At 37.8% G+C, this 11,883-nt stretch overlaps 1 long non-coding RNA gene across 1 annotated transcript; it reads left to right on the top strand.

The window, feature by feature from the left end:
* The first annotated feature begins 1,431 nt into the window (after positions 1-1,431).
* LOC126988704 (uncharacterized) lies at positions 1,432-10,185 on the top strand. Its single transcript, XR_007742473.1, has 2 exons — positions 1,432-1,525; positions 9,351-10,185. It is a non-coding gene; the product is annotated as an uncharacterized LOC126988704 (long non-coding RNA).
* The last annotated feature ends 1,698 nt before the right edge of the window (positions 10,186-11,883 follow it).

Genomic DNA, 11,883 nt, shown 5'->3' with positions numbered 1-11,883 from the left:
GTAATGTTTAATTGCCAGAATATAGATCCTACCCTATGTATAATCAATTCATATATACCTCTTATTTACTTATGTATTTATTTATTTACTTATTTACTGTGTGTTTGTTCCTTAACCCGGTAGCAGCGATGGGCCAAATTAGTGGCTTTACTGTGTAGCAGCGACGGGCCAAATTTGTGCCATGATATAAACCCCCCAAAATAGATGATGCATAATCTGATCACAAAAGCTTTGATATATATTATGAAATGGTTTGTGCGAGGGGTGATTTTTTCTCATTTTTCTCGCTTGGAGGGACCATTAAGAAACGTGATCCCCGCTGCTACCGGGTTAAGTTGGTAGGAAAACTAGTTGAGGAAGGCATCCTTGCCTCGGGTGGCTCGTCATTATTTTTCTCCGTTCCAGCCCCACCAAGGCCTCTATTGCTGCTGCCATCATCTTCGTATTGGACAAGAAGACGGACCTCATCTCCGCTCCCCACGCTCTTGTCTACTTTGGGATCTGCATCTTCTTTGTCTACTTCAAGGTAGTGGCTCCTTCGTGTTTGTTGGGTTACATTGACATTACATCTTACAATTGCTTCTATGCTGATTTTTTTTCCCTCTTAGTTAAGGGTAACCCATACAATCTTTTTTCAAAGGATCTCTTGTGATAAGGAGTATGTACCTTATGTGGCTACACCCACTTTCCTTACAGCATCACAATGTAACATAGGCCACAACTGTCATACATTGCAGCTGCCTTGCATTGCACCAATACTTCCTGCTGTCAGCCAGTCACACAGGAATAATACCACTGCCTTTTCATATGGCACCTATTTTCACTTGTATTTTCATGAGTTTGACTTGATGGTCAGCATTGTCTAGGAGTCTTCCCTCCAAGTTATTTTTTTCAGCCATCATGATGTTATTGATAGCATTGTCAAGAATGTGACAAATTGCTGATTTTTGCCAGTTGTATGATAACTGTACATATCATACTGTAAAACTGGTGAATCAGCATTCTTTAAGTTAGAATTACTGATAAGTTGGTGTGGCATAAGAGAGAGCAGACTATCAAGTTTGTAAAACCCTAGAGTTAGAGCAGAGAGCACCAGAGTGCAAGATCTGGTTGTAGTAGGAGAAGGAAGAAAGGATATTAATTATTATGTGTTTTAATTGGAAAACCTGCATTTTTTTCAAGTCCGTTTTATCATGTAATAGTTTTGTCTGGATTCTTCTCTGTTAGTAAACCAGTGAGTAGTAAGGTCATAGCTATTTAATGCCCCCTTTACTTCTTTCAGCTTTCCTCCCTGCTGCTGGGCATCCACGACCCCTTCATACCATTTGAGAACCTGTTCTGCGCCATCTTTATGGGAGGCATCTGGGACAGCTTGGCACAGACCCTGGCTGGCAAGAAGGGTGCTGCTGCTGAGAAAGGCTCCGATGCAGTAAAAATAGTAGCAGGAAAAACAAACGAGACTGAAGGAGCGAATGTGTGGCATAAGTGGCGTGAGAGTCCACTAACAGACCCCAACCTGTTTGCCGTGAGTATTAGTGCTTTCAGTCACACAGACGGCTGTCTCTTGTACCCTCTGCACCTCCTCACTGTGACTTCTGACTGTTTCTGTCCACAGGTCTGTTTGTTCACCCCTTTATTTAAGATCCTTTCCATTTTTTCAAAGGCAGTGACAATGCTAATGTTTCCTTGAATATATATATATATATATATATATATATATATATATATATATATATATATATATATATATATATATATATATATATATATATATATATATATATATATATATATATATATATATATATGTGTGTATGTATAAAATTTTCTAATAATAATAATAATATATCTGGTTTGTGGTTTCAAAAGTAAAGAGTCAACATACACTATCCAGAACTTATAATAAAGCAAGGTAACATTTCAATGTCACAGATCTTTTAAAATTTATCTATTTATACTTTTACCTTTTTGGTAAGTTTTGAGATCAGAAAATGCTAGAAATATAAGAGTTCCTGTAGTTTACAATTTCCTTTTCAGACTAGACTGAAGTGGTTTCCTTAGAAAGACTTGACATAGTTGTACCAATGCTTACATTAAAGGCTTCTACCAAGGTCACTACCAGAGAAGTTTTAAGATTTGTCTGCTTGATTTGTTAGCTACCTTATTGATTCCATTTCATGCCCATTAAATTATAAACTTTTTTGTATGAACAAAAATTGACCTGTCTAAGAATTTTGGAATGTATGTAGGTGGCAAAAATTGAAGGTAAATGTAGCAAAGAGTCAGGTGATGGTGAGTGCTGCAGGGATGGAGGACATGGGAGGTTGTGTGAGACCCGGCAGTTGGAGGAAGGGGAGTGCTTCAGGTACTTTGGAGTAGATGTAGCCAGTTATGACAAGATGAACTTGGAACTGAGGCTCAGGGTGTAGAGGGGTCAATGGTGATTGGAGCCTTGCATAATGCATGGAAGAGGAAGGGAAATGTCATTGGTGGCAAAAGTGTTATATGCAATGAATGTGATGCCACCAGTCACCAACATGAAGATTGGATAATGAATACTGGTAAGAGAAAGGTGTATGTGTTGGATGTAAGAGTCAGTGTGTTGAGTCAGGAGGGAGGACCAGGTGAGAAACTAGGTGGTGTGAGAGAGAGGTGGCTGTGCACGATCCATGTTAACCCGGTAGCAGCGGGGATCACGTTTCTTAATGGTCCCTCCAAACGAGAAAAATGAGAAGAAATCACCCCTCACACAAACCATTTCATAATATATATCAAAGCATTTGTGGTCAGATTATGTATCATCTGTTTTTTTGGGTTTATATCATGGCACAAATTTGGCCCGTCGCTGCTACCGGGTTAAAAAGAGTAGATGAGGGAATGTTAAGATAAATTTGGATATTTAGTTAGGATGGATGAAGAGAAAATAGTAAAGTGTGTGTTTGGAGGAAACGAAGCTTTGTCTCAGGGATGCCAAAATGCTCAGGAGGGTGAAAGGCACATTAGGGATTGTGTGAATTGGTGTCAAGCGGTTTACAGAGACTATGAGCTGTGGATTGATTGCACTGAGATGTTGCATAGGGTCAGAGTTAAGGCTCATATTGGGACGCTGTGGTGTGGAAGTGGAGCAGCTCAGAACAAAGCATGTCATAGGGGCAAGAAGTGTGTACATAAGGACTTAAGTGTGACTCTGTAAGCAACACCTTGTAGAGAGAAAGTAAAAAAATTTGGCCCAATAGTTTTTGCATTTTCAAACTTTCTTGGCTCCCCACCCTGCCCATGCAGAAAATGGGACCCGTGATTGTTATGACTTTGTTTCTATCCAAAGTCACATGTAGTTTTCAAGTGTTACAAAAAAAAATTGCAATCAGCTTTGTACCTTGCCATAACATCTCTGGAAGTAATTTGTATCATGCTTCGCCTGTGAACGCACAAGGCCAACTGGCTTGGTGAAGTAGTGTGGCCATGCAAGACCTTGCCACAGCTCCTGATCCTCACACAGCTACTCTGCGCTGACTCACTCCTCCCTCAGCCCCTGTTCCTAAGCGAGAAGACTTTTATTTTCATGTCACACCAAACAATATTAGTGTCCTACTTTGCCATTAATTGATTTAGTCTCCTTTAGGTTATATTTGAGGTGTCATGTAATAACTAGTTTGACAGCTATTACTGCTGTATGTTATTTTAATGAACAGGGGCCTGCAGTGAGGAAGCTGGTGCTGTGCTCTTCTTGTTTTGGCAGTAAAATTTGGAATCATTATAAGTCATCATGAAGTTGAAATTATAATATTTTGTGGTGATTATTATTTATACAGTAGAACCTCCTTATAGTGCAACTTAGTCTTATTATTTTCATTTGGTGTCACTGCTGTTAGTTGCGTGTATATTTTTCTTTTAATGGATCAGACTTGGCACATTGAAATGCAAATTTAAAAGGGGAGGAGTCTTCCATGACATACTACTATCTGATTATCTTGAAATTATACATCTCAACATTTTGATAAAATATCCCACCTTCGAAATGAAAAAAGTAAAGCCTCATGGGATAGGAGTTGAGGTGCCAAACTAGATTAAGGCAAGCTTAGTTATAATAAAAAGAACTCAGATTAACCCGGTAGCAGCGGGGATCATGTTTCTTAATGGTCCCTCTGAGCGAAAAAAATGAGAAAAAATCATCACTCACACAAACCATTTCATAATATATATCAAAGCATTTGTGGTCAGTTTATGTATCATCTATTTTGAGGGGTTTAAATCATGGCACAAATTTGGCCCGTCACTGCTACACGGTAAAGCCACAAATTTGGCCCGTCACTGCTACACGGTAAAGCCACAAATTTGGCTCGTCGCTGCTACCGGGTTAATAGTGAAAATTCTGACTAGTGTTGCTAATTAGTGGGGTCTTTTAGGGTGTCATACTGGGTCCATGGTTGTTTATTATTTAAATTAATAATTGGGACTTTGAATTAAGTTATGATGTAAAGAAGTTTGTGAACAACACCAAGGTTGGCAGGCTTATTAGAATAGGTCAAGGGGCCATAGTACTCCACAGTGAACCTGCCGAGTTGTATGATCATTCAAGATTATGAAGTCCATGTCAACAAGTGTAGGAATAACCCCTCACATAGGTGCTCTTTCATTATCCCATATCTATCACACCTAGCTATGAAAGGGATTCACACATCAATTCAATACATTTATATAATCACACATCAATTCAATACATTTATATAATCACACATCAATTCAATACATTTATATAATCAGTCTTATTTTGACAGGTAAATTTTTGAAAAGAGGTTCTCTTGTATACTGTGAAAGTAATTTTTGATAAAGAAAATTAAATTATACACAAGCTGTTGAGTAGAAGTTCTCAATACTTGTGGCGTGTGCATCCATGTGTGTGTTGTGTGACTTAGTGTTTGCCTGTGCATGAACTGGCAGCCCACCAACCTGCAAGCTTCCGTCTCCCCTTACACAACATTAGGTCATTCTTTCCAGTCTTGGAGGGGAGATGGCAGCAGTGAGGAGAGACTAGAACAGGTGTGCAGGACACTCAGTAAGCATACCTGTTGCTGACATGACTTTTGAGACTTAACCAGTGGGAGTAATGTGACTTTATAACTTAACAAGCAGTGGGAGAAATGTGACTTTATTACTTAACAAGCAGTGGGAGTAATGTGACTTTATTACTTAACAACCAGTGGGAGTAATGTGACTTTATTACTTAACAACCAGTGGGAGTAATGTGACTTTATAACTTAACAACCAGTGGGAGTAATGTGACTTTATTACTTAACAACCAGTGGGAGTAATGTGACTTTATTACTTAACAACCAGTGGGAGTAATGTGACTTTATAACTTAACAAGCAGTGGGAGAAATGTGACTTTATTACTTAACAACCAGTGGGAGTAATGTGACTTTATAACTTAACTAGTCTCACACAACACTTCACTCACTACTAAACTTCGTTCATTATGTATACAACATTACCGTCACCTTCACATGCAAGATATAAGTGCAAACAGTAGATCCTCTCTATAATACTTTTCTTTGGTAAACTGATCAAACCTAGCATCCTAGAATGCTGTATATCATTTTAATTTTACTTAAATAAAAATAATTGTGGTTATCACCATAAGAAGGAAAAATCATAGGGGCTTATTTATGTTTATAGTTGCTGAATTTGAAATTATCAATAATGTCTTTTAAATTTCTTACAAATAGCTTTGCGTACATTATCATCCTGTAGAAATATGTAGATATAAAAATATTACCAATTATACAGATAGTTTACAGTTTTGAACCACACACCAGACCTAGAGGCGGGAGGCACAGGGTAGTGACTAGACCGGGCAGATACTGCCTGGTAGTTATGTGTTACTGGTCATCAGACTGTTCTCTGCCATGTTATCTGTGTTAATAAATTGTTTGTTTACGAGATGTTCACTCCCACATCTTGTGTATGCAGTTACATTATTTTAAGTACACTCTCTATGCACTATTACTCTTTACTTCTAGAGAGGATCTAGTGTGTTAAGGCACACATTTGCCTTATTTGAGTGGTTCCATACAGCCATGTTTTCACTCTGGCGGGTCAAATGGAAAGCAGGGCTGTATCATGGGGAAAATGTTTTAAAAATCATCTTAAAAATGCAATAAACAATAATTTCTTGTCCTATTAATTTCTTTCATAAATAACTTTTTTCCTTGCAGTTTCAGTTTCCATTATAATTCTATGGCAGTCTTTAGTTTGAAACTTAACCCTGGCAATCCCAAGGTTCATTGTTATCTTGGAATATCATATTCATGGTAGGTTAATCATCTTCAAAACAATAAATTGTACTTCATTGCTAAGACCACTAAGGCTTGTACAAGGAAGTACATGGTTGAAATTATGAAGGAAACTAAATTTAATATAACAATGTTTCATTGTGTTAAAACAAATGTCACTCTTCCCCCCAAAAGTTGGCGAGTGCTGAGGCATAAGTGTCAGACGGCCAAATATTTTGTACCATTTGATACAAAACATGCAAGTAATGTAGGTTTGCAGACATGGTGTATGAGGCTGACGATGGTTCCTTTGAACATTTGGTATGGTCATCACAGCTAGAGAGTGTTTGTTTTGTTGAGTGGCTGCAGACCTGCTGGCAATGTGACAATAGCACAGTTGACCACACATCGAAGGTGCCTCATTTACTCTATTCTCCTAATTATTACAAACATGCTGTCCTGTTGTACTAGGGCAAGCCTAAGTGGTGAATAATTATTATACAGTGTTTTAATAACAATTTACTGTTTTGAAAAGAATGAACCATGTCATGATGTAAATTTTAGTGTGAAGCAATATCACTCCTAAACTATCCCCTCTTCCCTCTCTTGACCCTGCCAACCACCCTCCCCTGATTGTTATTGTGCAAAGTGGGTGGTGTCCATAATCCCACACTTGCTTCTACTCTCACATGAATTATTATTATTATGTTTTTTTATACTTGTGTGAGTTTCTTGGGGTAACTAAAAACCAGTGTAGGATGTGAACTGTACTATGCTTGATGTTTCTCGGAAGCCCTCTCAGCTTTCCTCTAGTAACGGATCAAGTAGTACTGTAAGCTATCTTCCATTACATCAGTCCGTGGGTGGTGGTTTGCAATGAACCTTTGAATTGCACAGGGTGTGTTCCCATGATTTGGTTGATTTTCCATAATATTCATCAGTAAATTTTTACCAATAGCTAACCTGTGAATATGAACAGTCTCCTAAGACTTAGTGCATTTATTTCTTACATAAATATAAATAACCTTTTTAGATGGAATTCTTAAAGTATACTTATGAGTTCCACCTTTTGTGCTCTTAGTAATGAATTGACATATCAGTGTCAGTTAGAAATCCTAGTAGAGAGTAGACTTTTAGTTATAACAAAGCATTGAGAAAAGTCAGCACCATTTTAACACATAGTCTTTCAGTTTGCATCAGGCACACCTGTAGACAGTTGTTTATTACTGAATAATTCCAGGTTTATGATCTCTCGACTAAATTACAATCATGAGTATCAGATAATTTCATTCTTTAAATGTCAGCTAAAATAAAATAAGTGACATTGGTAACCAGCTCAGAATTTCATATCTTCATTGGTCTTCTTGTGTTTTCAAAAGGGGAGAGCCTGAGGCATATATAGGTTCCTGTGAGTTGTTGCTCTGCCACATGCAGGTCATCATATAGTTTCTACAACAAAGCTGTACTTCGGCTGTGCTCCTCATTACAAAAAGATTCTATGTGCTGAAGTTATCTCAGTGTCTTAGCCACAGTTAACATTGCACTAATTTAATCTGACTTAGTACAATAGTCTATTTAATAGTGTATCTCGATTAATCTGATTTGTTGCAGTAACATTCCTGATAACATTTATTATTTTAGCTATATGTTGTTGATCCCTTTTGCATAGGAGGGTAAAAATGAAATGCCTTGCGCACAAACTCCATAGAAATCAGCTCCTAGGTCCTTTAGTCATGCTGTCATGTGACTGATTAAAGCAGGCACTTGATCAGTCTGAACAAACATAATGAAAACCTTACATTTTTAATTTAGACTTCATTAGAATTAGAATTTTGCTTATGGAGTTAAGTATGTTTGGCTGGGACTGAAATGACTGAAAGTAGAACTGCTTTGTCCTTTTTCCTAGGATTTAGGTTTTACCTTGAAGTATTTGTGGGATTGCTACCTCCTGCATAAACAATTCTTGCCAGGTCCTCACCTCATGCCCTGAGTTTATGGTTTTCTTCTCTTCCTTATTTTGCTTCATAATCTTTACTCTTGAACATTCATAACAGATAAATAAATTGAAATATCATTATGAATGTCTCATTTTGTAATTTAGAAACAACAAACATAGACTAAACACTTGGAAAACAATCCATTGAAAACTTAAGAAATCTATCTTAAAAAAGTTTAGTTTGAGGTGTAGGCCTATCCTCCTCCATTTATCAAAAATAAATAGTTGGTATTCAGTGCATTCATGTAAACATATTTAGATCAAAACCTCCTAATGTTTCAAAAGGAGCTTACACAATACCTAAAAAATAAATAAATAAAGGCCACAGCAGTGCTATGTTGTATAATCATTCCAAGAAAATTCAATGAATTTTACAATGGCATTAATAATGCATGGACCCAGATACATACTGATATTTTAAGCATGGGATGGGGACACTATATTTGAGAAAATGACAATTTACCAATAGGACAATTATTTGGAAGATAGAAAAAATAGCTTGATATATATCAAAGCATTTTTCTTGTCTTTGCACCTCAGTTAACATACTACTTCTTAAGAAAGCAATGCCTTTTTTCCTCTCCAAAGAAGTGGTTCAGGATTAAAAACTTATAATGATGTCATTCATGTCAAATTCTGATGTCAACTGTTTTAGTTGCAGTGAGGTCACTTGTCATAAAACTTACAAGCTGAGTTTCATGGATTGCATTTCCTCCACAAGCTCATAAGTATATTACTAGATTTTATCCTTTGACAATTTCTTACACTTACTGAACCTCAGAGAGCAATATAGTTTGCATTTGTCAGCTTCTAATTATTTTAATAGTCTGTCAGATTGTTTTGACACACAGGAAGGGACATGCAACTTAAGAATGATGGGGTGCAGAAGTTAGTAACCAAGTTTCGTCAAGTTGGTACTAAAGACTGTAAATCCTTTCTGAAGATAGAATGCTTTTGATTTTACTATAAGAGAACTTCATCATTAGAAGTATATTTTTCTCAATTGTGAGAAGAGACTTTCCCTTTACAAAGACATTGAAAGGGGAGTTTTGGACAGTGTCAAAACATTCCTCCACTTTCAGGATAAATTGCCCACCAGTGAAGTGTCATCTTGTGTACTGTCCTGGATTTTGGATGAAGTGAGACCACAGAAGAAAACTGCCCGAACCGAACAGCTCATGACAACTAGAACCTACAAGAGGACTTCTCAGCCTCCCCTTCAATCAAACCTGTGTGTGTGTGGGTGTGTGTGGGTGTCCCCTCATGGTTGTGTTTTATAGACTTACAATCGTGTTAATGTGATCAAATTAAAGGCCACAACTAGGTTTGGATTCATGTGTGATGGTGTTGAAGGGGAAGCTGACTGTAGCTAAATATCAGTGTTTAGTAAATTAATGAACAATATGGTATAGCAGGCGCGGGTGCTTCATACATGTTTCTTATCTAAACCTCGACATGTAGAGAAGACTTTACCTGTTGGTCTTGACAAAACGCTGCAGACACTAACATAGTACGAAACAACAGGTACAAAAACTTTTTACTTGAGGTATTTAGAGAAACTAGGAAAGCCATCATGATTCTAAAATGTAAGAACAAAGGTTTGGTGAACTAAATGATTTTTTGTGTGTGTATGAGAAAAACAATTCTTAGGTTTGCATATTAGTTCTTGTGAATTCTGGTGACCCCTTATTAGTCAGACTGTATGGCTGCATGTATGTGTAAATGATCTCTAGTCATAGCTTGGTGTCATGTCCCTACAACTAGTCAGTGATTGCTTGTCTTCGTGTGTTCATGTATGGATCACCTCTTTAAAAAAAAAAATCCCCAACACTGTCACATGGAAGGTCTAGTTTTCTGTCATGTGAACTGAAAATAAACCTTGTTAAATTTTGCAGAAAATTAAAATGTGACCCCTCATGTCGGTGTGTTTCTCCTCCCTCTTAGCAAGTGTGTGTGTGTGTGTGTGTGTGTGTGATTCACCATGATCTGACTTCGCGCTGTACTCATGATCGCCAAATGAACTTGGAGCTCGCAAGTGATGGATCTTTGGGTGTGGCTTGAACCTCACACCCAAACACATCACCTGGAAATGTGTGTGTGTGTGTGTGTGTGTGTGTGTATGTATGTATGTAATTATGTGTGTGTGTGTGTGTGTGTGTGTGTGTGTGTGTGTGTGTGTGTACCACCATGGCCTGATCATGAGTTGGACTTGTAATCGCAAGCAAGTACTCTTCCGATTAGAGCAACTGTAAGGCTCAATAGCCGATCTCTAGGTACTGTCAGGATCTCACATACACCCCATCCTCCTTGCTCAAGAGGGGACAGTAACCACTCCTTAGTCAGCAAAAAAAACAGCCTGAGTGGGGCTCGACCCGGCGCCTGTCAGGTCGTGAAGCCTGGCAGCACAGCACTTTCCCGTCTAAGCTGTCAGAGGTGCATGTGTGTGTGTGTTTACCTAACTGTTTCTTTACAGGATTGAGTGAAGGACATTGCATTGTATGTTTTAAAATTATTTCATTGTAAATTTAAATGAATGCTTTTGGCACACAGCATTTACTCTTAATATGTTTTACTGATCAATGCCATGTCTGGAAGGCTGAACATTGCATCATTCTTTTATCTTTTCTTAATCAGTTTCTTGTGTGTCATTCACCCAGAGTCTGACCACATGCTGTCTGTGTGTTCCCCAGCCAGCAACATCTCTGAAAGAGCTTCAAACTTGGGTGCCCTATCTCTCAAGCTCAAGGGAGGAATAACTGATCCTGTCAGTATAAAGAAAAAATAATTGCAGTGATTTTCATGCTAACTGTTCATCTGGACTTACTAACCACATGCCTCCACCCTTTCAGTGGCTTTGATGCACTCGACTTTCTACTCCAGTTTATCCCTATGCTGTCCAAATGCCTTTTCATGAGCAATTTTTTAATTTTATTTTTATTATTATTATTTTTGTGTGTGTGGAGATTGTATTTTTCTGCGCAAACCAGTAAAAAGATACTTTTTTTTTTGTGGTAATAATGGCACAGGAATATTCCCCACAGCGCACCCTGCCTTGCCTCACGGATAGCAACCCATGACCACTTAATAAGGTAAGAACTATTTCTCACACTTCAGCCGTTTAAACCCCTCCTACCTCGTAACCCTGGACCCCCCATCCCCCTAGATAGTAACCTATTGTCGCTTAATGAGGTAAGAGCCATTCCAGAGTAATTATGCAGAACATTCGTAATGCCCAATATCACCTCAACACACCAAGGCATAAACAATACACAACAGACAGCCCGTGTGCTGGAAAAAGAACACTTATTTCCCTTACATAAAAGCCTCCTTTCTTCTCTAACCCCAAATACCTGATGTTGATAATGAAGATGAAATTAATTACTTAAACAGCAATGATGCTAATAATAATAATAGTAATAGTAATAATAACTAATAATCATAATAATAATACATTTAATATAGTCCCATAATTTCCTATAATCAATCGTATCAAACAATCATATACTAGAAATTTCCTTTGGTCAAAGTCAGCGCAACAAGAAGCTGAAGAATGAAATATAAGAATGATTATAGAGAACAGTCACTGAGGCTTCCTAGTCAAGTCGCCCCACATTC

The sequence above is a fragment of the Eriocheir sinensis genome, chromosome 70 (genome assembly GCF_024679095.1).
Source record: "Eriocheir sinensis breed Jianghai 21 chromosome 70, ASM2467909v1, whole genome shotgun sequence".
In the NCBI taxonomy this organism is placed as follows: domain Eukaryota; kingdom Metazoa; phylum Arthropoda; class Malacostraca; order Decapoda; family Varunidae; genus Eriocheir; species Eriocheir sinensis.
The sequence above is the reverse complement of the archived record's forward strand: the minus strand, read 5'-3'. Positions and strand labels throughout refer to the sequence as shown.